The sequence below is a fragment of the Sebastes umbrosus genome, chromosome 11 (assembly GCF_015220745.1).
Source record: "Sebastes umbrosus isolate fSebUmb1 chromosome 11, fSebUmb1.pri, whole genome shotgun sequence".
NCBI classification, from domain to species: domain Eukaryota; kingdom Metazoa; phylum Chordata; class Actinopteri; order Perciformes; family Sebastidae; genus Sebastes; species Sebastes umbrosus.
In genome coordinates this window covers 5,588,434-5,612,088 of record NC_051279.1, presented here as the reverse complement: position 1 = coordinate 5,612,088, position 23,655 = coordinate 5,588,434, and the positions used below count along the sequence as shown (strand labels likewise).

The following is a 23,655-nucleotide window of genomic DNA, read 5'->3' as shown; positions in this document are numbered from 1 at the left end:
CTGTATTGTCCTCAAAAAGTAGAAGAATTGTAGATTGTTTCTGTAGAAACAGGGAGGTCAGTGAGTCATGTCTGAGTAACTGTTGTGGGTAAAATGAGTGTGAACTACGTTACTTAATCAGTTAAAAAATATTTGTTTTACATTTTTTTATTAAATCAGACTGGTTTTGTAGTTAGCATAAGTAATAAGTACACCTCAAGCACTCCTTTATAACGTCCTGTTGGCTGTGATTTACTATCGAGCAATCCGCTGCTGTTTGGCCCATAAATCTCCCTGTTTATTCAGGAGCAACCTTAATGTCTCAACGATAGCCCAGACATTTTGAAAACTTTATTGATTCCGACAGCGAGTCAATCAATAGGACATCTGTAGCATTAGAGGGCTATTTCGGTTGTCTGGGCACCCTCTGCCAAAACAGTCTAAGAGAGTGATCCAACTTTTCTGGGCAAGCCCAAATGAAGATGTCTTTCCTTCAGCTGCGTGACCTCCATCTGAAAAATAATGAGCGGAGATGCAGAGATGGAGATCATCAGTGGGAGTAGGAAGGAGTAATCATAGATAGGCAAAGGGAGTAAATAAGGTCTAAGTATGCTGCATCAGTGGTCATGGCAGTGATCTATGAGAAAGATAAGCCCTTGTTTCCACCAACATTCTCCATTTACTTGAAAATCACTGCTCAGGTACTTCAGGCTGCATTTCCATCACTATTTTTTTTCTTATAATAACTTCTTTTTTCTCATGTTGATAAATTAATTAATCAAAATTAATCTGTTAATTGACTGAAACTGGGAAATAATGAGAAATAAGGTTGAAAACCAATAAAGATATTCATAAAGTGATACATAATTTCTTGACTGAGCAGCCAAAATAGCTAATAGTCAAGGAAACTCTTATGAGTTGTACTGTCTTTCGCACACAATGTGTGAGTGCAGTCACTTAAAGGGATATTTCAGATTTTTTGAAGTGGGTGTTGTACGAGGTACTTATCCGTAGTCGGTGTGTTACCTACAGTTTACGCCCCCAGTTTGGAGAAACAGACCGGAGTACCAGCACGTGAGCAAAGTAATGTACTGCTGTGGACAGGGGACGCAGCAAAATGCATTTTAGCCACCTGAAGAAAGGCCCGTTTTTTTTTGGAAAATAGTTGTGGAATTCCTTTTTTATGAATACTATTGAGCAGACTCTTGACGTATTTTCGGGAAAGTTGGATCAGGTTTACAGAATCACTTGTTGTATATTATCATTTCACTGTTTTCTCTAATCACTCCGAAGGTCTCCATAATGACTAGACTCTCCATTTAAGCAATTAGCCTCTCTAGGGCACCCTGTTAACACCATTCACACCTCCCTCAGTATCGCTTATCAACACTTCAGATGACACAGCCAAAGACCAAGCTATTTTTTCACTCCCCACTTCCCACTCATTCAGTTCTCTTTTTCACAGCTCTCTCTCTCTTTCCCCATCACTCTTTCACGCTGTCATACATGTACATGTAGCCTACATGCATGCAAACACACTTACTCACATGCACATTCAGGCACAGATGCCCACACCTCACCAGTCTCTGAGCTTCAATTCTTATACAAACATTTCTCTGGAGTGAGAAATAATTGTATTGGTTGAGGTGAACTTCAATGCGCGAAGCATGTGGTCAAGAACAATTGTGTGGACTTGAATGATTCTGTATCTCTGCTCGCTGTGTATCACTGAGTGCGGAGCTTTATACACACACACTCTGTGTGCGAGGAGCTGAGAGACGGCACTCGGCAGTCCGCTAGCTTGTTGCTCTCGTTAACAATATTAGCTGCTCTGATTCAACAACGTTGAGCTGAAAAAAAACGTGCAGGCTGAAATTCAAGCGTGGTGTTGTTGTGTAAGGAGATGCAGTGCCTTAACGTTAAACCAAGTAAGAGTAGGAGAGCTATGAGTAAGGAAAAGTAACTAACTAACTAAAGTCCGCTTGCCCCTATAGACTAATTCATGCAGTGTAAACTGCCACAGGCATTCAGGAAGTGTCCTGTCTTAGAGCTGATATGTGAAAACCTTATTTTTGTAGATTACAGCACACTTGTAATGCACTGCAGAAGGATTTCAGTTTTGTTTTTGTAATGATTATGTACTAAGGTGGGTCACACAGATACTGGTATTAAAAAGATGCAGATTTTTATATTGCAGATTATTGTTGTCTGATTTTTTTAAACACTTTCTAGATAAAAACGGGTTTCAGATTTATCTGACTGCTTGTATTAATTGATGAAAAAGTAGCCGTGTGCAGTGATATAGAAAATCGAGGATGAGCTACATTGAGATGCACTGAGAATCGTTGACAGGTGAATCGTAATCAAATGGTGAGGCCAGTGAAGATTCACACCTCTCTGGGATATGTTTCTGTTGAATGCTAACAAATGACCATTGTTCCTTAATGATCCTCAACACAGAATCACAGGAGTCTCCTGGATAATATAGCCATGCTATAGGTTTATGTTACGGCCACCGGTTTTAAATCATTTCCACATCTAACACGCCAAAATATGCAGCAATGTGACAGCTAAGTTGGGGAAGAAGATAGGATGTTGGATTTAAATGACTTATTACTTATAGTAATTGCAGTTTTACTAATGGTTTATGAGGTAGGAAATCCATTCAACACATTTGATTGAGCTCAAGGATACACTCAATGAGTGAATTACACTAAATGTTAACATAACTTTTGTTTGCTGACAAAAAAAACCCTCTACAGAGAACACCTTTTAAGCTGCAGATTGTGGAGGAAGAGTAATCTTTAGCTTCTGCCCGTCATTAGTGTTGTGTGTAACATGATTTTAAGAAGTTTCTTGTGAGGTGAATACTTCTTTTTATGAGTTGACTCAGGGCTAAGTTATTTTTACTTCCAGAAGATGTACTTGTGTCAGCATTGGATGCGTTTTTTCCCGTTTTCTTACCTGTTGCCACTTTCTCTGGACTTCAGTCTGTTGTCTGTCGTTCTTCGGTTCCGCAAACTCAGGTTATCTGAAACAACCTAATTATTTGGGCCTCTTCAGCATCTGCTTTCAAGAAATGTTTATGGCCTGACTGCAACTCCAATCTGTCACACAGACATCAAATACTTGACGTTATCTGTTTATAGTTGTCTTACAGATGCGCGTGATATATGCTGAGTAGGCGGAAAAGAATTATGGTTGTTGTATAGAATTGGGAGGAGGGGGCCCGGGATGCTCCTCTACCCCCCACGTTGTCATTTCAGACAGTTATGGACCCAGAAATGGCAAAAAGCAGCTGCTCCTCTGACCATAAAGCCCTGAGCCGAGCCCTTAATTGTTCCTGTGTAGAGAGGGAATTATCTCCACCCAGGCCCACCCTAGGGACCAGGAGATGAGGAAGGAAGAGGAGGCAGGAAGAGGAGGGGCAGGAGGGGACGTGTGGATGGACGAAATGGCAGGATGGATGGCGAAGGTGTGGGCAGATTTTGGCACAGCCACCTGAGGGAGTGGGCGGCAGGTTGAGAAGTCTCCCTCATTCACAGCTTTTCTGAAAGACTTTAGACTGAAACTGGGTCATGACTGAAATCAGGGTGCTGTGTATGGATTTTCAATGTTGTATGTAGGCTGGTACTTTGCAGGTTTATATTTTAAAACCATAGGTTATTCAGGATAGTGCCTTTTCAGATTTAGATTAGCATCGTTAGACTAGAATAGTTCCATGTATTGGGCATGGAAAATGCTTGTTTTTGATTGGTTGGCAAACATTTCTTGGATAGGTTTTTGTTTATCTTAAAGGTCCCATATTGTACTGAGATTTCCATTTCTTTTTTTTTTATTATAAAGCAGGTCTAGGTGCTATATAAATACTTTGAAAGTATCAATCCATGGAGAAATGCACACAGCTCGTATTACTGTGCCTTTTTTAAACAAGCCGTCAAGACCTCCGTAAGGTTGTGATGTCACAACTATACAGTCACTGGTAGAAGTGCTGCTAAACTACGTGAATTTGACACTCTCCAGTGAGACCCCGGCTGCAGTGACGCTATGAAAGTGGCGACAGCACAGATGCAGAAGACTGGAAAACGCTGACAAATCAGAGCAGACTGGGCTGTTTCGGGAGGAAGGCTTAAAGAGACAGGCGCATAACGTAGCATTTCATTTCAATACTTTAATGGAGTGTCTACACTCTAAGAAATGAGGGACATATGGCATGTGAATATTGTATTAAGATGGTCTTATGCAAACCTATCTTTTAAAAGCAACTGCAAAGACACTTGAAAAAGATTATCTGTACCTAGCTTGTTTTTTTGGCTGAGGTAATTGGCTATTGTCTACATGCAATGATGACATGAGGCGCCAATCTTGACAAGAACTAGTGCTGCAACTAATGATTAACCTGCTGGTTATTTTCTCGATTAATCAACTAATCATTTAGTCTATAAAATGTCAGAAACTTTAGCAAAATGCCACATCACAATTGCCTGTTTCAAGGTCACAATTTCCTGTTTCAAGTAGGGCTGCAACTAACAATTTTCATTGTCGGTTAATCTGTTGATTATTTTCTTGATTAATCGATTAATTGTTTGGTCTATAAAATGTCCTCAAAAGTCTTGTTTTGTCCACAAATCAAAAATATTCAGTACTACAATGACACAAAACACAGAAAAGCAGCAGATCTTCACATTGGAGAAACTGTAACTTGAGGTTGTTTGGCATTTTTATGCCTCCACACCGGCGACAGCCATAGCCGGAGGCATTATGTTTTTGGGTTGTCCCATTCTCCTGAACACAATATCTCAGGAACACCAGGAGGAAATATCTTCAAATTTGCCACAAACGTCCACTTGGACTGAAGGATGAACTGATTAGATTTTGGTGGTCAAAGGTCAAGGTCAATGTGACCTTACATCCGTCACGTTCTCGTGAAAGCGATATCTCAGGAACCCCTTGGGGGGGAATTTCTTCAAATTTGTCAAAATGTTCACTTGGCATAAAGGATGAACTTAATTCCAAGTGAACGTCAAAGGTCAAGGTCACTGTGACCTCACGTCTGTCCCACACTAGTGAAATCTCAGGAACACCATGGGGGAATTTCTTCAAATTTGGCACAAAGGTCAAGGTCACTGTGACCTCACAAAATGCATTTTTGGCCATAACTCAAGAATTCATCTGCTAATTTGCACAATTTCACACAAATGGGATGAAATGATGAAGTGATGAAGTTTTGGACAGACATGGATGTAAACTGCAACCTGACTGGTTGGGTAGTCATACAGCAAGGCTGTAATTCTAGTTGCTTGAAAGATGATTGCAACAATTGATTGAATATCAAAATATTTGATTAATTTTCCGTCTATCAACTAATCAATTAATTGACGAATAGTTTCAGTGCTAATCAGGATCCTTATGTATTACTTAATTTACTCCCTCCTCACAATCAATAAAAGTTTAACTACTGTTACTACTGATACTTCTTTCAATACACTGGCTAGAGAGACTGGAATTTACTACCGCTACTACTGCTATCATCACTTTTAAAACTGTTAGTGCCGTTGCAATTGCTACTACATGTTCAAAGCTGTAACAACCACTGTTCTTATCTTTTACAACTTGGTTCAAGCCCTTTCCATCAAAGGCCTCCTCCAGACACCAAGTCTTAGTGTGTGTATGTGTGTGTTCCTCTCTCTCTCTCTCTCTCTCTCTCTCGCTCTCATCTCTAGAGGTGAGCTCTAGGTTGCTCCCCATATTAGTTTGCTTTCCACTTAATGAGGCGGCGGAGCATGAAGGTCCAAGCACTCCTAAATGCCGCGTTCATTAAACCAATGGTGCTTAATGATGACGGCAAAGGCACCCGCAACCCGCCGGCTCCTACTGAGGGCGACCATTAGCACTAGAGCCAGCCAGCTGGGGGGAGACGGTAGCACGGAGGGAGGGAGCCGTCAACTGTCAACAACACTGTCACAAGGACGCGTAGCGCCCGGTAAACGGCTGCAGCAGAGACAGTGAAAGATACCATGGAAGTTTTGCGATATCAGTTACAGTGATGCATACAGCCATGAGGATTAAGTTTGATAACTCAAACTTTGTCTGGACTGTGTTTTTGTCCATTTCAACATACTTTAAGTACTCATACAATTGCTTTGCAACGATATCCAACATGTTCTCATTATTAAAGTTTCATTAGTTTTTGTTATTGTTTCATTCGATAATGTGTCCCAGTGTGTCTTGATGGACATTTAAAAAAATAATGGGTTCCATTAAAAATAAATTAATTGTAGAGCTGCAACTAATGGCTATTTTCATTATCATTATCATCATGTCAATTATTTTCTTGATTGATTCATTAATGCTTTAACCGGTAAAATTACAGAAAGTAGGGAGAGAATCCATCACTAATTCACAGCACTCGAGGTACGATCCTTAAGTAATGTCAAAACTCAAATATACTACAGCTCAGGTTTGTCATTTTTACATATTAACTGAAATTTAAGAATTGATCAGGATAGTTGATGTTAATTTAACTGGTGATAGACTAATTATTTAAATTTCAATCAGTTTCATTCAAGAATAGTTTCAGCATTTTAATAAAGAAAAGAAAATAGTGTGGGGACACGTTTACCTTGATTGACAGGGCTCACTAATGAAAACCTACAAAGACTAGATAACTCTTACATACCGACTTATTTTCACCAACATGGACAGTTTTTACTGTCCAATATTATGCCTACATGTGCATCAGGAGCACCTGCTTTGACGGTCAGATCCAAGTAGCACTTCCTCCCTAGTTTCTATGCACAGTTAGTCAGAAAGGAGCACGTAGTGTGTGACAAGCCAAGTTTCCCTCTAAATGTAGTGCAAATATTGGCCGAATTTCCAGAGAAACACTGAAAGAAAATGTGAATTGTTGTGCCTTTCCATCCACTACCGTTTTGCAATTATTGGAAGTGAGGTGTATTGAGATGGTGGTACTAATTCTAAAACTGGATTTATTCAAGTTTCTTGACCAAAAACTAAATTTTACAGGATTACATTTAAACACATCATGACAACGTTATAATTAAAGATGGGGTTGACGATGTTGGAAAGCTAGCATAGTTTGAAATCGCCTCAGGAGCTCCGTCTAATCCCCCCCCTCCCCTCGGGGCTCCTTCCAATGCAACTCCCCCCCACACACACACACACACATGCACGAGCACCGCCGCATCGTAACTACGTCACAGACACAGAGCGGAGAGAGGATCGCAACTCGGCAATGCTACCTCATGACAAGAAAGAAAGCATTAATGCCGATCTCCCAATCACATCCCTAAAGATAGCTCCTCATTCCAATTTCACAAATCAGACGTTCGTCGTCCATTGCCGCGCCTTTAAAGCCAGCATCAGGAATAAACAGAAACAGGGCGTCTGACAAAAGTTCAGTCGCGCTGTGCAGCGCTGCGTCGCATCGTGGCCAGTTAGGACACTCCAATAGAAAACAATGCAATCAAACTGATTTTGTAGCTGACACTCGCTCCTTTGACATTCAGTTAGGACACAGATACTGTAATCTCATTGAGACACGCAGTCTCATTCTCAAGAGAGAAACTTGGTGGCCGCAGGGCGCACCTACAGGTGATATTTGGTAGCCGTAGAGTAACTTTTTGTGGCCTTCGGGCCATGATTAATGTTGAACCTGGGTGCCGTTAAACCAAGAAGAGAGCACAACAAGATGATGTAATTAAAAGAGCACCAGTCAAACTTCAAACGGTGGAAAACAACGTAGAAAACATGATGGAGATATGGCATTTATGTTTGCTTGGTGTATTTTATTTGAGGAACGTTGCAGTCTCATCATCGCTGCACAAAGATCTGATGTTTTCATCTCTTCAGTGGATGTTTAGGTCACATGCTTCATATACATCATTATTTATTCGCTAAGTCTGTTTCCATTGCAATTTGTTGCATTTTGTTGTTATTGATGACAATAATGCATGAAGTATTATTTATTCATTTGTATCTAAACATTATTATTAAGTACTGTAATATAACAGTTAAAATAAGGCAATACTGAGAGTTACTTTATTGATGTTTACAAGATGCATTTTAGTATTGAAGTGAAGCTATAAGGATTGAAACTAAGCATATATATATTTATTTTTTGTGAAAGTGTTGGCACTATTATACGACACATTTTCTCAGCTTTTACTTCTTTACATTCAGGATCTGTCTCCCTTATTGCTGCAATTGCTCCTTTTCACTTTTTCAGACAGAGATTTAATGCTGAAGTGCTCCATCAAAGGTACTTCATGAGGTGTTTAACAAAAGCCTTCTGGAAAAGAGAAGTCCACTCTTCAGTCCAATGCTCTGTTCCGTCTTTTGCTTAAAACTGTGTGTGGCCACTTCATTGCATAAATGAAGCACGCACGCACGCACGCACGCACACACACAAATGAGCACATGCGCTCATGTGCGCACACACACAAACTGCCTGTGATTTCCATGCAGCCCTCAGAGGACACACTAATGTATCCAAATATATTTACAACAGATGTTGCATTTTATTTTTCATGATAAAAACCCATTTCAGAAAATTTACTTCATAATGGGCAGAGCAAGTTTTTCTTCTCTCTCTCTCTCTCTTTCTTGTTTGTCTTCTTCTGAGGTCCCTTGCATGTAAAGTGAGAGAAGTGCACCACCTAATGGTTGCAAATGTCTCCTCTGTCAAACTTTCACTTTGCGGTATACATTTACAGGAGATAATGAGTATTCTCTAACTAAAACTGACATTTGGACCGTATGATTCATCTACTAAAAAGCCTGTCTGCCCACTCAATTCACAACACGGCTCTTAACGTGCAGACTGCTGCGGCGACTGAATGCTGTTGATTGACAGCTCACTCAAGATATATAGTACATGGACTTGTGATCGTGGTGCAGAAAAGTAAAAATTACAGCTTCAACTAACATTGTTTTTCATTAACATTTAACCTGTCGATTATGAAACGTGAAAAATATTCATCGTGCATTCTCAGGGCTCAGATCTCTTGACCAACAGTACAAATCCCATAGATATTTAATTTAACATAAATATAAAATATGCATAAGCTGCAAATCCTTGCACAAGTATGTAATTTTTGCTTGATTAAACAACAAATGATTCATTGATTATCAAAATTGTAGCAGAATAGTTGATCTGACTGGTTGATTAAACGAATACTTGTTTCAGCTCTATTAAACATAAAAAACTCATAACTAATAATTAGGGCTGTCAATCGATTAAAATATTTAATTGCATGATTATCCATAGTTAATCGTGATTAATCGCACATTTGTATCAAGTATTTAATACTCTTATCATCATGGTAGTGGGCAAATATACTTGCTTTAGGCAAATGTATGTATATATTTATTACTTTAAATCAATTAATAACATAAAACAATGACAGATATTGTCCGGAAACCCTCACAGGTACTGCATTTAGCATAAAACAATATGCTCAAATCATAACATGGCAGACTCAAGCCCAACAGGCAACAACAGCTGTCAGTGTGTCAGTGTGATGACTTGACTATGACTTGCCCAAAACTGCATGTGATTATCATAAAGTGGGCATGTCTGTAAAGGGGAGACTCATGGGTCCCATAGAACCCATTTACATTCACATATCTGGAGGTCAGAGGTCAAGGGACCCCTTTGAAAATGGCCATCCTTCAACAAGGTGGCATTACATGGTTGGTAGCAATGGGTTCATCAAGTTTTCTAGTTTAATATGATACCTGCATTTTCACTCTAGCTTTAAAACTGAGCCCACTACAACCTAAAAATCGCAAGTTAGGTTAATGCATTAAAGAAATTAGTGGCGTTAAAACAAATTTTCTTTAACGTGTTATTATCGCGTTAACTTTGACAGCCCTAATAATAATATTACTTATGTGTCTACCAATATTACTTATGTGTCTACCAATGCAAACAGTCATTTTCTGAATTGTGTTACCTCATTAAAAAGATCAACATTTACTAATTTTACATATCTGTTGAGTTTAAAGAATTATGAATCTATTAATATGGACTGATGATAATGTAAGTTTAACACTGAAAAAGTTGATTCTCCTGTTTTTAAATATTCTATTTTCTACAATAAATGACGTTTATCTTAAATCAATTCAAAGTTTTCTTCAGTGTGTCTTAACTTTTTTGTCAGTTCGAAATAATTTGTGTGTCTTTCTAATTAAAGTAAAATGAAAATTGGTAAAACAGGACTCTTGTCAACTACGCTACTTTATAGTTTCTTGCATTTGAGTGGGAGACTGGTTGAGAGGAGAAGATGGAGAACTGGAAGGGAAAGAAATGGATGCAACTCTGGAGGACAAATGGGGGGGAAAAAACCTGAGAGGGCTTGAGCAGAAGAAGAGGAGGAGATGAGGAGGATTAGGTGAGGCGGGGGACAAGAGGCGCTCTCCCTCTCAGCCAGCCGGATGGGGAGAAAAAGAGTGACGAGAGAGAAAGCAAGAGGAGGAGGGGGGGGGGGGGGGGGGGGGCGTAGCAGACGAGCTGGAGAGACTGTGAGTGTGTGTGAGGGCTAAGTGAGGCCTTTATAAATGAAAGCAGATGCCTGGCATTATGAACTTGTCGGGTCGCAGATGGGGATGGCGGTGATGGAGCACTTGACTCCCCGGATGGTTATCACTCACTCTCCTCCTCTTGCCTCTCAACTGCCTTCCCCAGTGCTCGGAGGGTTAGAGGGAGAAACAGAATGGGATATAAAAAAAAAGAGAAAATATCCATAGAGTGCAAGAAATAAGGGGACAAGAAGGTGGACTCTTCAGCGAGTGATTAGTAGCCCTATTTAAATAAAGACCATGAATACAGTATAAAGAGAAAAGCTTCAGGTCTTTTTCTTCCTTCTTCCTTTTCCCTTCTTTGATTGATCTCGGCGTCGGTGTGCGGTGATTGATTGGATTGCCTGCGGAACATCATCCCGCTAACTAGTCGCTCCGAGAACGGTGTTTGTCACTGCCATTGATCTTCTTGTAAATGAAATGTTCCATTTCCAGTGCATTTTATTGTTAAATGCAGTTCATTAGCTACTCTGAGATTTATGGCCATGTCTCCTCTCTTGGGCAGGAAGAAGAGGAGAGAAAGGCTGGAAAGAGACAAGGGGGGGGATGAGAGAGAGTCGAAGGGGAGCAGGGGCAGAGACGAGTGTTGATGGTATAGAGCTGCTGCAGACTTGATAAATATGGCCCAAGTTTGCCAAGAGATGAGAGAAATTGATGGCAAAGAGGAACTGACACACTGAGCTTCCTGATATACGGTAGTTATCCTTCTTGTGATCACTGTGGGAACTCCAGCACCCGCCTTTATGAATACTCTTAGTCCTAACATATTCAATTTAGTAGTTTTAGAAATCCTAGGAATATATACTTTATATTGGTTAATATTTGGGTCTTTTTTTGACTGAATAGATGAAAGAAAGAAAAATAAAATTATGCAGTTGTGTGGTTATGCAGTTGGATTTATGGTGGTCAAATCCTTTAAGGCTCAGACACACCAAGCCGACATCAAAGAACTATCGGCGATGAAGGCCGACTGTTGCATCGCCTCATGTCGCCTTTGTCTTGGCCGACAAGTTGCAATTGAAAACACTATAAAGACTACAGTCGACGGACAGTTATCATGTACATTCTGTGCCTGCGTGAGAGGAAATAACTCTCCACACCAGCATGTGGCGGTGGTCTGTATTCGTCATTCAAAAAGGGAAATTGGAAGACAGAGGATGGCGGATGTACAAGACTATGTTATGAATCGTACATGAAACAAAGCGGCATTTGCCGCTTTGTTTCATGTACGATTGATGATTTGCTTGCTTTCCTCACGTCCGTTTCTCTTCTCATGCACTGATTTGTTTAAGCTGAACAGCCAATAAGAGTGATTTCTCTCACCGACGGTCTCCACCAGCGATTCAACATGCTGAATTGGCCGAATAACCTCTAGGCTAGAGACACACTGCAACAACGAAGCCAACAAACACTCACCGGCGGCTCCAAACTGTCCGACGGCTGACCGACGGCTTGGTGTGTCAGGGCCTTTAATAACATTGCCTGGCCTGCTGATGGTTTTTGATTTTGATAATGTAGTGATGTGTTTGTTTAGGAGACAATTTGACTGGGATGTCAAATCGAATTACCATGACAGTCCGAACATGTTTGGTCTCATCTAAGTTGAACAACATTTTGCTTTTCGCAAAAATGCTGCTGGTGATCCAGGTGGATCGCTAGAAGACAACGTGGAGCCTCGTTTGTGATGTTAGAAGCATGCACTTATTTGCAGTTACTCTGATGAACAAAAAATAAGTTGCGAAGGGTAGGAAGTGTTATTTCTTGAAATAGAGGAAACTCTTATCAATATGCTCAAGAACTCAAATAAAAGTACAATTCATCTCTCCAATTCAGCAGTAAAGATAATTTATGAAGGAGAAATGTCCCCTGGACATGACCTGGATTCTGTTCTATCCTGTAGGCCATTAGAACATCAGAGAGCAGACCCTTTCACACTCAAATAGCCCTAAAATATGTGATCAGTAGCCTGCTGGTTCAGATCCTCTGACCAGCAGCGAAGACCTAAGCAGGGAAAGTATATGAGCAACTCTCCACTCTCCCTCAGCAATTATCACACACGTGCCGTTGATCAAAGGCACTTACACCAAGGCTCAAGGCTCCAATTACTTCAGTGGAGCCGCTGAGTGGCCAGCAGCAAAGGACTGTGGTTGTGCTGGGCAGCTCCCAGCTGTGAAGCAGGGCTTCTCTGAAAAAGAGCAAGCATACTTAGCTAATCTTTGCTGGTCGGAAAAGGTTAAACTTGCTTAAGGCTAAATTTGCACATAAATAATCCACCTGTCGTATAATTAGGCTACAACAGAGAGCACAATATAATTCACACTTGTTTTAACTTCAGGAAATTGTTTCTTCCCACATGAAGTATTAAAGCTGAAGTAGGCGACATTGAAGCAAATATGATTAAAAAAAGTTATTTTTGAAATACTGTTGCTATATCGTGACAGTAGTACATGAAACAGGCAAGCTGAAAAAAAATCATGTTCCTCTGTGTCCTCCGTTGCTCCTAACGGTATCTGCAAGATTTTAAAGACCAGAGGATAACAAGCAGTAAGAGCTGATCTGAGGTCTGCTGTCTAGCTGCCGTCTATGAGAGCCGGCTGTCAATCACTCGCGAACTCCGACCAAACAGTCAAACTAGGCAGCGCTGATCAAATATGAATCAATATTATGTTACGTTAATGCCTATTTCTCTACTTAAATGTTTTCAGAATCATCTTGTAGTGCACGGTTTAGCTGTAAAATGAGAAAGTTTGTGACGCCGCCGCCATTGTGAAATCTGGTGAAGGAACGCCAAGTACCAGTCACTTGACCGGAGCACAGCCAACAGGAACGCTCTCTCAATGAAATGACCTGTGATTGGTCAAAGGCTCCTATCACGGGCTAGATTTTCTAAAGTCTGAAAACAGAGCCATGAGGAGGTGCAGAGGTCTAGTTTTCTCTCGGAACACTTGAATTGCAATATATTGAAAGGTTATTATGAAATATTTGCCCAATGATACCAAAAATATACTGCCTACTGTCTACCGCTTTAAATCAGAAATCAAGTACAAAACATGACTGAGCCTTTTCACTTTTTCAGTCACCAACTACCACAAAGATAAAGTAATTTAGGACTAAGCAGTTTGGTAAAGTTTGCATCAGATTGTTACAGACATGCGATGGTGAGAACTGTAAAAGATCATTGAAATGCCTGCTTTGAAAAGATCCCAGCAAATGCCTGTTGAGCCTTGACTTTAAGTAAAGCAACATTTTAGTTTGGCATTGACTTTTCTCCATTGCTCATTTTCTCTGTCTGCCTATCTTTTATCGTCTCTGACAGAATAAAGGAAAGGTTTTTACTTGTGCTTTGCTTTCGACATAGAACTTGCGGTTCGACTCGGCCTTGCCTCTGGTTAATCGCTGCTTGTTAGAGATTCTGGCACATTGAAGAGCCAGACCACACCGCTGTTTGCCTGTCAAACAGTCTGCAAGAGCAGGGCAATTATAAAAGCAAACGTTGCTCACACTTGGTCGTAATGAAAAGGAGGTGTGCATGTGTGCACTTGTGTGTTTGGTCATATGCATACACTTGTGCACAAACCGCTGACTGCTATTGGTGGAGCAGCCTTCTTGACAATAAAATGTGATCCAGTCTGCAAAAGGTTTCTTTCGTTTTTGTCACGTTCAGTACTTCAGCAAATCTAATATCACTTCATCATCACACACATTTCTGAACCTACTAGAAATAGACCTACATTTGACCTTTGTTATTAACTCACCACATCTGACTTTCATTAACACGCTGGCAGAACCTCCTGTCTGTGAAAGACAGTGCAGGAAAATACTGTGGTAGTGGCCATATTTAAGGGCTTTTCGACGATGTGTAAATAATCCATCATGATTTAAGGTGAGACACAAAACATTGTTTTTCATTCACTGGTCAATTTTGAGGTTTTGGGCTATTTTGCTTCCATAACGTCTTCTTTCAGACTAGTTGAAAAAAAACATCCACAATACACATTTAGGTTTTTATTTTACTACTTTGTCTATTTGCGTCTGTAGATTTCTCCTTTAATTCACCAAAAGTTTGCATATTTAAACATACAATTTCAGAAAACTTGTAATACAAAAAAGTATTGTCTTGATGTAAGTAATCAACTGGGGAAGTTTCATGGTGATCTCAAATGTATCTCTCTATCTCTAATCCTGTAGGGTCTAGCAAAATGTATGGAATTTTACAACATAGTGTATATCTCTGGCTGTTTTCTCAATTTCAGTAGCACTTACATCCATCAAACTTTCCAGTTTCATTCCAATCTATATTCAGTTATTTTACAGAGAGGTTTGTTCATATACCATTCATAGCCTGATTTATAGAGCATTTTATTCTTAAAAACATGGTAAAAATAGATTTTTTCACAGTTTTATTTTCTGATTTATAGAGTGATAAAAAGAAATATCCAAAATTCCCTCAGTAAAAACCTTTGACTCTAATATGTCAACAAAATGAAACAAGAATTTTGAACGTGGCTTTATCCAATGTTCAGATTTCATGTTCTGGAAATGTATGCACATATTTTGATAAGATAATGCTTCATTTGCATGTTCAAACATATATTTTTAGATAATGTAAGTAATCAACTGGGGAAGCTTCATGGCGATAGCTATTCACCTGGCGTGTCTCTCCTTAAAACATGCAAGCGAACCTAGAGCAGCAGGAGTTGTATAACCTGACGGTGTCAGGAGAATTCGGTAGACATGGTGTCATCTTGTTGCTTTACCAAAGGTATTTATACTTCTAGCCATCCCTGCTTTTCTGTTAATGCAACTGATTAGTACCTATACCATCTATAAGAAGCTACAGCATCGCATTGATAGCAGCAGGCTGTTTCATGTCAACAGAAACAGTTTGTTTTAACCAAATGCTGAGGTCCATGCCATTTTTCCTGTTAACCACTTTGTGAGTCTTGTTTGTAAAAAGTAGAGCCGTAATGTAGACTTTCATAGTCACAGAAATACTTAACAGACATTTTTTTACTGATTTATTGACTCCATAAGCCTCCAGTAAGACTGCTAAGTATATTAAAATATCACAACAATAACCAGATTTGATTAAAATGCCACTACTTTCAGCAGTGCCACCTTCTCTTTATACATTAATCGACTGGAAACAAAGGGTTGTTTTTGTCTTTTTAAGAGGCGGTATTAGGCACAGTGGAGCAGTTTCTCACGGCAAGCTGACACCGCTAAGGTTAGCCTGGCATTTGCACAAGATATGATGCTTTTCGTGGGTTGTTGAGGAAACCAGGCGGAGCAATAGATCAACCAAAATGGCAAAAAATATCTCAGTAATGGTAAGAAGAGACGATGTCTCAGAATAGTAACTTCTGTAAAGGGAAGGACAACATAAAGCAAAGAAAACCCCATAAAAACAATTTGCATACTGTATATGTGATACATGTATATTGCAGATTAGTTTATAGAGAGTATATATATGACTCTCGGGTAGAAATTCAGCAGAATACGTCAGAAGTCAGAGAAGCTGTGGGGGAACTGATTAAGACACTGCAATGAAACCCAGAGGATGCTACAGAATATATGCTTACATTGCCTGAAACATAACTTCTAACAGACTCGTACAATAAAGCAAATGTTGTTGTTTAAGTACAAACACAAGTGAGCAACATCAGCTTCTGTCAGTTGTGAGTGCTAATTAGGGAGCCTAGAGGTCAGATTTGCATTTTCGAGCCAGAGTTTGCTGGTTCTCATCGCTGACCTGCTCACAAAGCTGAATGGGGACAATGAACAAGAAATGTTCCTCTCGTACTGCAGAGGTGCACTTGAGCAAAGCAGTGCATATTGAGTTACTCTAGTAATCGTAAACATTAAGGCTATGTGGTAGGAGTGAGAATCACCAGAGGCCCCACTATACCATATTATCATGATACGATCTTATTGCGATTTTAAACATTTAGCGATATGCTGAGTTTTGCGATAAGATATATAACGATATATTGCGATTTATTAACCTTTTTCAACTGCAAATTACGCAGTTTGTCAATATTTGTTTGTTTTTTTATCAACACAGTTTTCACTCTGTTTATCTCAGAGTTTTAATTTACATATCTTGAGGTTAGAGGTCAAGGGACCCTTTTGAAAATGACCAGTTTTTCCTCACCACAATTTAGCGTAAATCTTCCCGACAAGCTACAGTAACAGGACGTGGTTGGTACCAAACGATTCTTTGGGTTCTAGTTTCATGTGATACCAGTATCTTCACTCTAGCTTTAAGTCTGAGCCCGCTACAACCTCTGAAAGACATAATAGCGTTGGATTGTTAAGCGTTTAATAGTTTATATAATAAGAGATTGATACTTGAGGTCCGTGTGTTGATACAATATTGCCATGCAAAATATCGCGACACTATGCTCTATAAATTTATTTCTCCCATCCCTACTATGTGGAGGCATGGCAATTAGGATACCAGTAAGCCAAAACTGATGAACAACTACAAAAAAAATTAATATATCTTGACTCAATAACTTTGATCCTATCCTCGAAGCTTTTATCCTGCTTGTATTGATTATTATAAACACCTGTTGGGGTTTTGTTCATCATTCACTGTCTCCAGAAAGTAAAGAGAACAGTGAATATTAAAAAAAAAGATACATTGTTATTAACACCTTTTGTTATTCACTTTAAGTGGTAACTAAACTCACAATATTCATGTTTTGTTTTTGGTATATACAGCAACGTGTTTGGCGCTAGGTGTTGATTGCTGTCGTGTTTCTGCACCGCAGTTCCCCAGAGACCCGTCACCTGTCAATCAAATATGCTGTTTGATTGACGTGTGCCGGCATACTGTGAAAAAGACAAAGCTTTCATGGCTATAGCGTGAAGCAGTAGAAAGTAACAATACAGTATGTATGATAATGCTTTGTCAAATATAGCAGATTATTTACTTAAGTTTATTAGTTACATACTACTTTAGTTAAGAACAGTATATAAAGCAATAATACATCATTATAACATGTAATTTAAAGTTGATATATTTATCAGCATTCACACTGTAGTGTCCAATTCAGTTTCTCCAGAGACAGATGTGATATTTTAAAATGTTTTTTTTTTAGTTTACATTACTTGACCTGGACCACACAGACGTATGCCACATAAATTGGATCACAAGGCACACAACCTCCATGCAACTTGTATTTCAGTGCTTCAATTTGAATTGTTGCCATGACGGTAATTAAATCTTACATCATTCACATGAGACCACTGTCATAATTTTGGAATCATTATAACTTGGCACATAGCCTGGATAACGATGAGAAAACAACTGAAAGCAAGTCAAATATTGGACTGTTTAGTTTAGACACATATCTATAACTGAAATTAAAACAGAAATATATTTAATGTCTTTTATTGTTATTCTTTATTCTTATTTATTCTTATCCTTGTGACATCCTAATATACATATAAGCAGTTCTCCAATAGAAGATAACACCAATTCATGTAGGACTGCAACTAATGATTAATTCCATTATCGATTAATCAGCTGATTATTTTCTCAATTAATGGTTTGGTATTTTAAGTGTCAGGAAATTTAGAAAAAATGCTATGATTTCCTAAAGGAGAATTGCCTGTTTTGTCCGACCAACAGTCCAAAACTCAAATATTTTGGATGTAGTGTGGCATTTTTGCTTGAAAAAAGACTATCAAAATATTAGCCGTTGATTTAGGGACGGATTTAGTAGTTGATACCGATACCAGTTCTTGATACCCAATTCAATACCATGGTAAAACACAAAACAATAAATCCCATGTACTTCAACATACACTACTTTATCGTTTGCATAATACTGTTTTTTGCAAATATATTATAAATCCCTGACGATACGCCTCAAATTTCTCGACAAAAACTACATTTTACAAGATTATTTTTGAACACATCATAACGTTATAATCTGCCATTGCCCAATACTCCTTTTTACTAAACAGAGCTTGAACGCATCATAATGTAACTCAGTGCAACCCCTGTTAATGTTATCTGTTAACTACGTTATTTAGCCAATCAGGACTGAGCTGCCCACCGGTTGCTAACATGTTGATTAGCTCTCCTGTCGATTTAAACACAGATTTGTTGTTTACAATATAGCATTATCAGGGAAATTGTCTTCTGTCGCCAGGACAACGGGCGCCGTTAGTCTTGAATCCTAATCCCTGGTACCTACAGTACCTGAAGTACAGTACTGTAGAAAAATGAATACTGCCACGAATTTTGGCATGGACTTGGTACCGAAGTATCTCAAGACATCCCTATGCTGATTGTTTATAACAATTTAGAGCTGAAACCATGAAAACTCTAAATTCATGGGAATTTTTGAGAATGCTTTTTCCTTTTTGGCGATCCTCTTGCCTGTACTGAAAGCTACAGTAGCAGAGAAACTGGAAGGTCAAACACACTGACTCAGTTTTATCTTCATTAAGGGAAATCTTTGTCAGTTTTGCAGTGCTAGTGTCTACAACTCCACTTCCTCTCTGATAACAAATGAGCTTACACCGTCACAGTGTAAACCTGCTTCCAGTGGCGACGCCAGGACCCTGAGTTGTTTCTCATCCATATTCAATCCCCCTGAATTGGGGACGGTGACATATGGTTGGTACTCACGCTACATCTCCCCCTCCTCTGTACGAGAGATACAAATTCAGAATTGGATTTAACACTTCAATTCCCCACTGACCAACAAGGCTGACACAATTACTATGCTGGATATGCCACACACACACATGCACACGCACACACACACACACACATATACTGGTATAATCCAATTAGAACACAGTGTTAGAGAGACAGTTTATTAGAAATTCATATCTGAATGCAAAAGTTTTATACATAGAATGATATTAATTATAACATAAACTGTATACTGTATATATATATCCAGTGTCAGTGATCAGTAACCAAGTGGGTACAGGGGGTCTTTAGGGGGAGATAGCATGTCAACAGAAGATGTCACTAAATTAAAAAAAACTAAAATAATGAATTAGTTAAAAATACATTTTTAAAGTGTATAAGGGCGAAAAACATGATATACAGTAAGTATATGATGGCCATTCCCATGCTCACTTATGTCTCATAAATTGCCGCAGCAATTTTTGGGTTGATACCATTTGTTACACAGATTTGGTGCTAAATTTAAACTTTAAACTTTTTTCTAGGGGTGGGAAAACAAAATAGATTAACGTATGTATCGCGATTTTTTTCTTTTACGATTTTGAAATCGATTTTTTTTTTTTAATCGACAAAATTGATATATTTGCTTCATTTGAGTCTACGCGGAGGTAAAAGGAAGTTTTTGTTGTAGTCTGAGTAACGTGACGTCATATTCGTTCTGTATCCGTCAATCAAAATAAATTTATGTTAAATGCATTCAAACGACCCCGATGGAGCTGACCATGGATGTATAAAGAAAACGGAGCTGACGGGGAGAGCTAGCGACGGACTTAGAGAAGTTGGTGGATGGTTTTCAAAATAAGGTGTTAACAAAAGGGAACTGTAAATACAAAATACATAAATGGAAATAAGTTTGATTTGGATTGTAGAAGTATAAAACATATTACGTGTCACTTATAAATTAAAAAGAAAATACCACAAATTTGAGAGGGAAATGTCTTTATTATTTGATTTTTGAATTACTGGAAAAAATGTAATAAATAATGCCTGACAATGACTGATATATTTGACTTCCGAACATCTCTGACTACATACATGCAGAAAATCAGACATTTTTATTGTATCAATTTAGATATTTTCCAAAGTAAAAGTCCGAAGTGTATCATTCAACTTTTACTCATCGTCTAGTGTTAATGAAGTTAACAAAAATCGTAATATCGAATCGCAATACATATCAAATTGGCACCCAAGGATCGTGATAATATTGAATCTGGAGGTAGGTGTATCGTGCCACCCCTATTTTTTACCCCTCAAGGATTGATATAAATGATCAAAAATCCCTCCTAAATACCACATTAAGACACCAAGTACTCATACAACCCATTTTCATTCAGATATCATGAGGTCAGAGGCCAAGTGACACCTTTGAAAATCGCCATGCCAGTTTTTCCTCGCCGAAATTTAGCATAACTCCGTAGCGTTGTTCTTCCCGACATTCTAGCATGACAAAGTGGATACCAATGGATTCCTTATGTTTTCTGAGCCCGCTTTAGCCTCTGGAAAAAAGTAAAGATGACCTAGGGCACTGACGCCCTCAAGGAGGGGAAGAGTTTAGGCAGCTAAGAATGTAGTGTCATTTATTCAGTCCAGTCTCCTACTGACATAGCACTAGCATTTTTGTATTCCCAGTTTGTTGAAATCCATTAAAGTTTTAGCAGATTTCTCCACTGCAGCATAAGTAATATGAATAAAAAAAAAATTCACTTCCTTGAGAACAAGGTTGAGCCTTGAATGCGAACATGATATATGGGCTACTTTTACACATGAGACAACAATGTGCATGTCTTAACTATTAATTATGAACAGATGCTGTGCAGTTTGTGCATTACAGTTTTCTTTATTTCCTTGAGGACGTTGATGGAAACCTGCACGCGGCTGGAAGTGTCCTCAATTGTCCCCTCAGAGATAATCAGTGAGAAATACCAGAAGGTGTGAGGATCAATATTGTCTTAGAATTGATTGTTGGAAGTTGGTGTCCATGAGGCAACAGCTAACAGGGATCCAAGTAAACACAGAATGTGCTGATTTAGGGAATTTTACTGCCTGTGCTGTTTATATTCACTTCAGTTTGTCTTCTGTTAATCCCCATGGCAGCAATTGTTTTACAGGAGAATAGAGCACCAAATCTACCAGGAAGTGCATTTTGACAAACTTCCCATTGCACCAGTTTAATAGCCCAGGCTGTATGATGTATGGGCAGGAAGAAGTGCGTCCAGTTCAATTCCCTGCTCAGTGATAAAATCACACTTAATTTCTGTCTTAAAAGTCACTGTGGAGCATCAGCGAGGACGCCGTTTAGGAAATCTGCCACCGAGGCATCAGCTTAGGTTTCACAACATTACATCACCTGTCTAATTGATCCGCTTGTTTGGGCTCATTTCATACCTGCATGGAAGTGCTGATGAAGGGGGTCTGGTTCCCCCCGCCCCCCCAGCTGTGTGTGTGTGTGCGCAGGGAGGCAGGTATTAGCCCTGACAGATCGCACTGTTAATTGCTAATTGTGTTTCTCATTAGGCGCAGGGGTGACAGGTGTTGTTAGAGTGTTGTGAGTTCTTTCGGCGCTCTCCCATGAATTGTGCTTGCTCCCCGCGCGCCACATTGCCGATCCGCTCGCTAATGGTTCCCCCGAGAACTCCCATCAGCCCCTGGGCTCGGTGCAGCGAGGGGTCGGTTTTAGATACTGTGTAACAGCAACAGCCGCATTGGGAGGTCTCCGAACAGAGAGCTTTGTCAACTAGCACGTCCTTTCATCACAGTCAGTGTAGTACTGTGTATGTACTGTATTGTAAAGTATATTTGTTCTCTATGTGATAAAGTGCTAAATGAAGTAAAAGCACAGAAAGTTACAGAAATCAGGACATGTTCACAGATGCTACTGCTGACCTTATCTTTGTTTTATGGGTGTGGTCGTAGATCTAGAAAGGCCAAATAAGTCCACTAAAGACTATTGTATCAAGAATTAGAATATCTCGGCTCACAAAATATCCTAATTTGATGTTTGCTAACACTTGTATGAACCAGGGTTGTTCGATGTTCATAAGACACACAAATAATGGAAGTAATACAAAATTGATTAGCAACAAGGAAAAAGGCTTTCAGTTTCTAAATGTACTGAGCAATAAAATATTAAAGAAAGACAAAAGATCTCAATAGATAAAAGCTGTTTGTGTTTACAGATTTTACTCAAAACTTTCTTTCTTGAATTTAAAGTGTGCCTGGTCTCCTCAGGATGAATGCCAAGGTGGAACATCCATCATATCATGTTGCATATCAATCAATAGCAATCTTCTTTTGTTCCTTTCTTCCTTCTTGGAAAATGTAATTGGCGATACAATTTTTTTTGTCTGAATGTGGAGAAATGAGATTAGAAACTTCAAACAGCTTTTGTGGGATTAAAGCACACTCGAAAAGACTCCGGGTCAGTTCCCCACCCTGTGTACATTTGTTTGAAACCTGTTTGATGTCCTTAAGACAACATTTATTTCCACACTACAAGACCGAGAGGACTCTAATGCGATGCACGTAAGACGTGTGGCATTCATATTTAAAACTACACTCAGCCAGTTGAGCATAGCAGGTCAATAATTCCACAACTCACAACAACACGTCTTGTACACACTGGGGACAATGAAATATGAAAATGTGTGCTGCTTTATTGGATGTGGTAATTGCATCTTAGACCATCAGTGAGGACACAAATTGTGCCTTGGTAAAGGCCTGATATGTATTTTGAGGAAGGATAATGGGCTTCTGCCTCATTTTTGCTAGATTGCTGTTAAAACATTTGCACTTGCGATGCACTCATTCCGACGTTCATCAGTGGAGAATAAAAAAAGGTATTCAGTGCGAAACGAGCAAACAATGAGCCGGTTAGACGCCTCATTTCTTAGGAAGAGTCTCAGAGCTTTTTCTTTATCTTGTCATCTTTTGTTAGATTATTAAATTAGGTTATTTTTTTCACAGTTGACACAATTACATTATTTATAAACTATTTTTCTTCATATCAAGTTTCATTGTAGGAACAAGAGATTCAATGCAACAGTGTATGTAATCACATAAAATAGACAATGCAGAGCGCAAAAGCTTGAAGGCCAGCTTCAAGATACATTAATACATCTGAAACCTATTTCACCTCTCCAATTACCTGCTATTATTTGGTTATTATATGTCAAAACCAAACCAACAATGGGATAGTCCGTCCCAGCACTGTTTGACCTCCCCAGCACATCTGTGGCTCTCGGGCTCAAACTCATTGGTTCCTACTTAAGACATAAATCTTTAAAAATGGGTAAACAGTGCATTTATTTTCAGCCGTGAATTAATACACATTTGGTGCTCTAGTGAGTATTTAAAGCAGC

General features: G+C 39.1%; 1 long non-coding RNA gene across 1 annotated transcript in view; it reads left to right on the top strand.

Moving 5' to 3' along the window:
- LOC119496859 overlaps positions 1–23,655 on the top strand; it is a 58,184-nt gene that overhangs the window by 5,755 nt on the left and 28,774 nt on the right. The window lies entirely within an intron of this gene.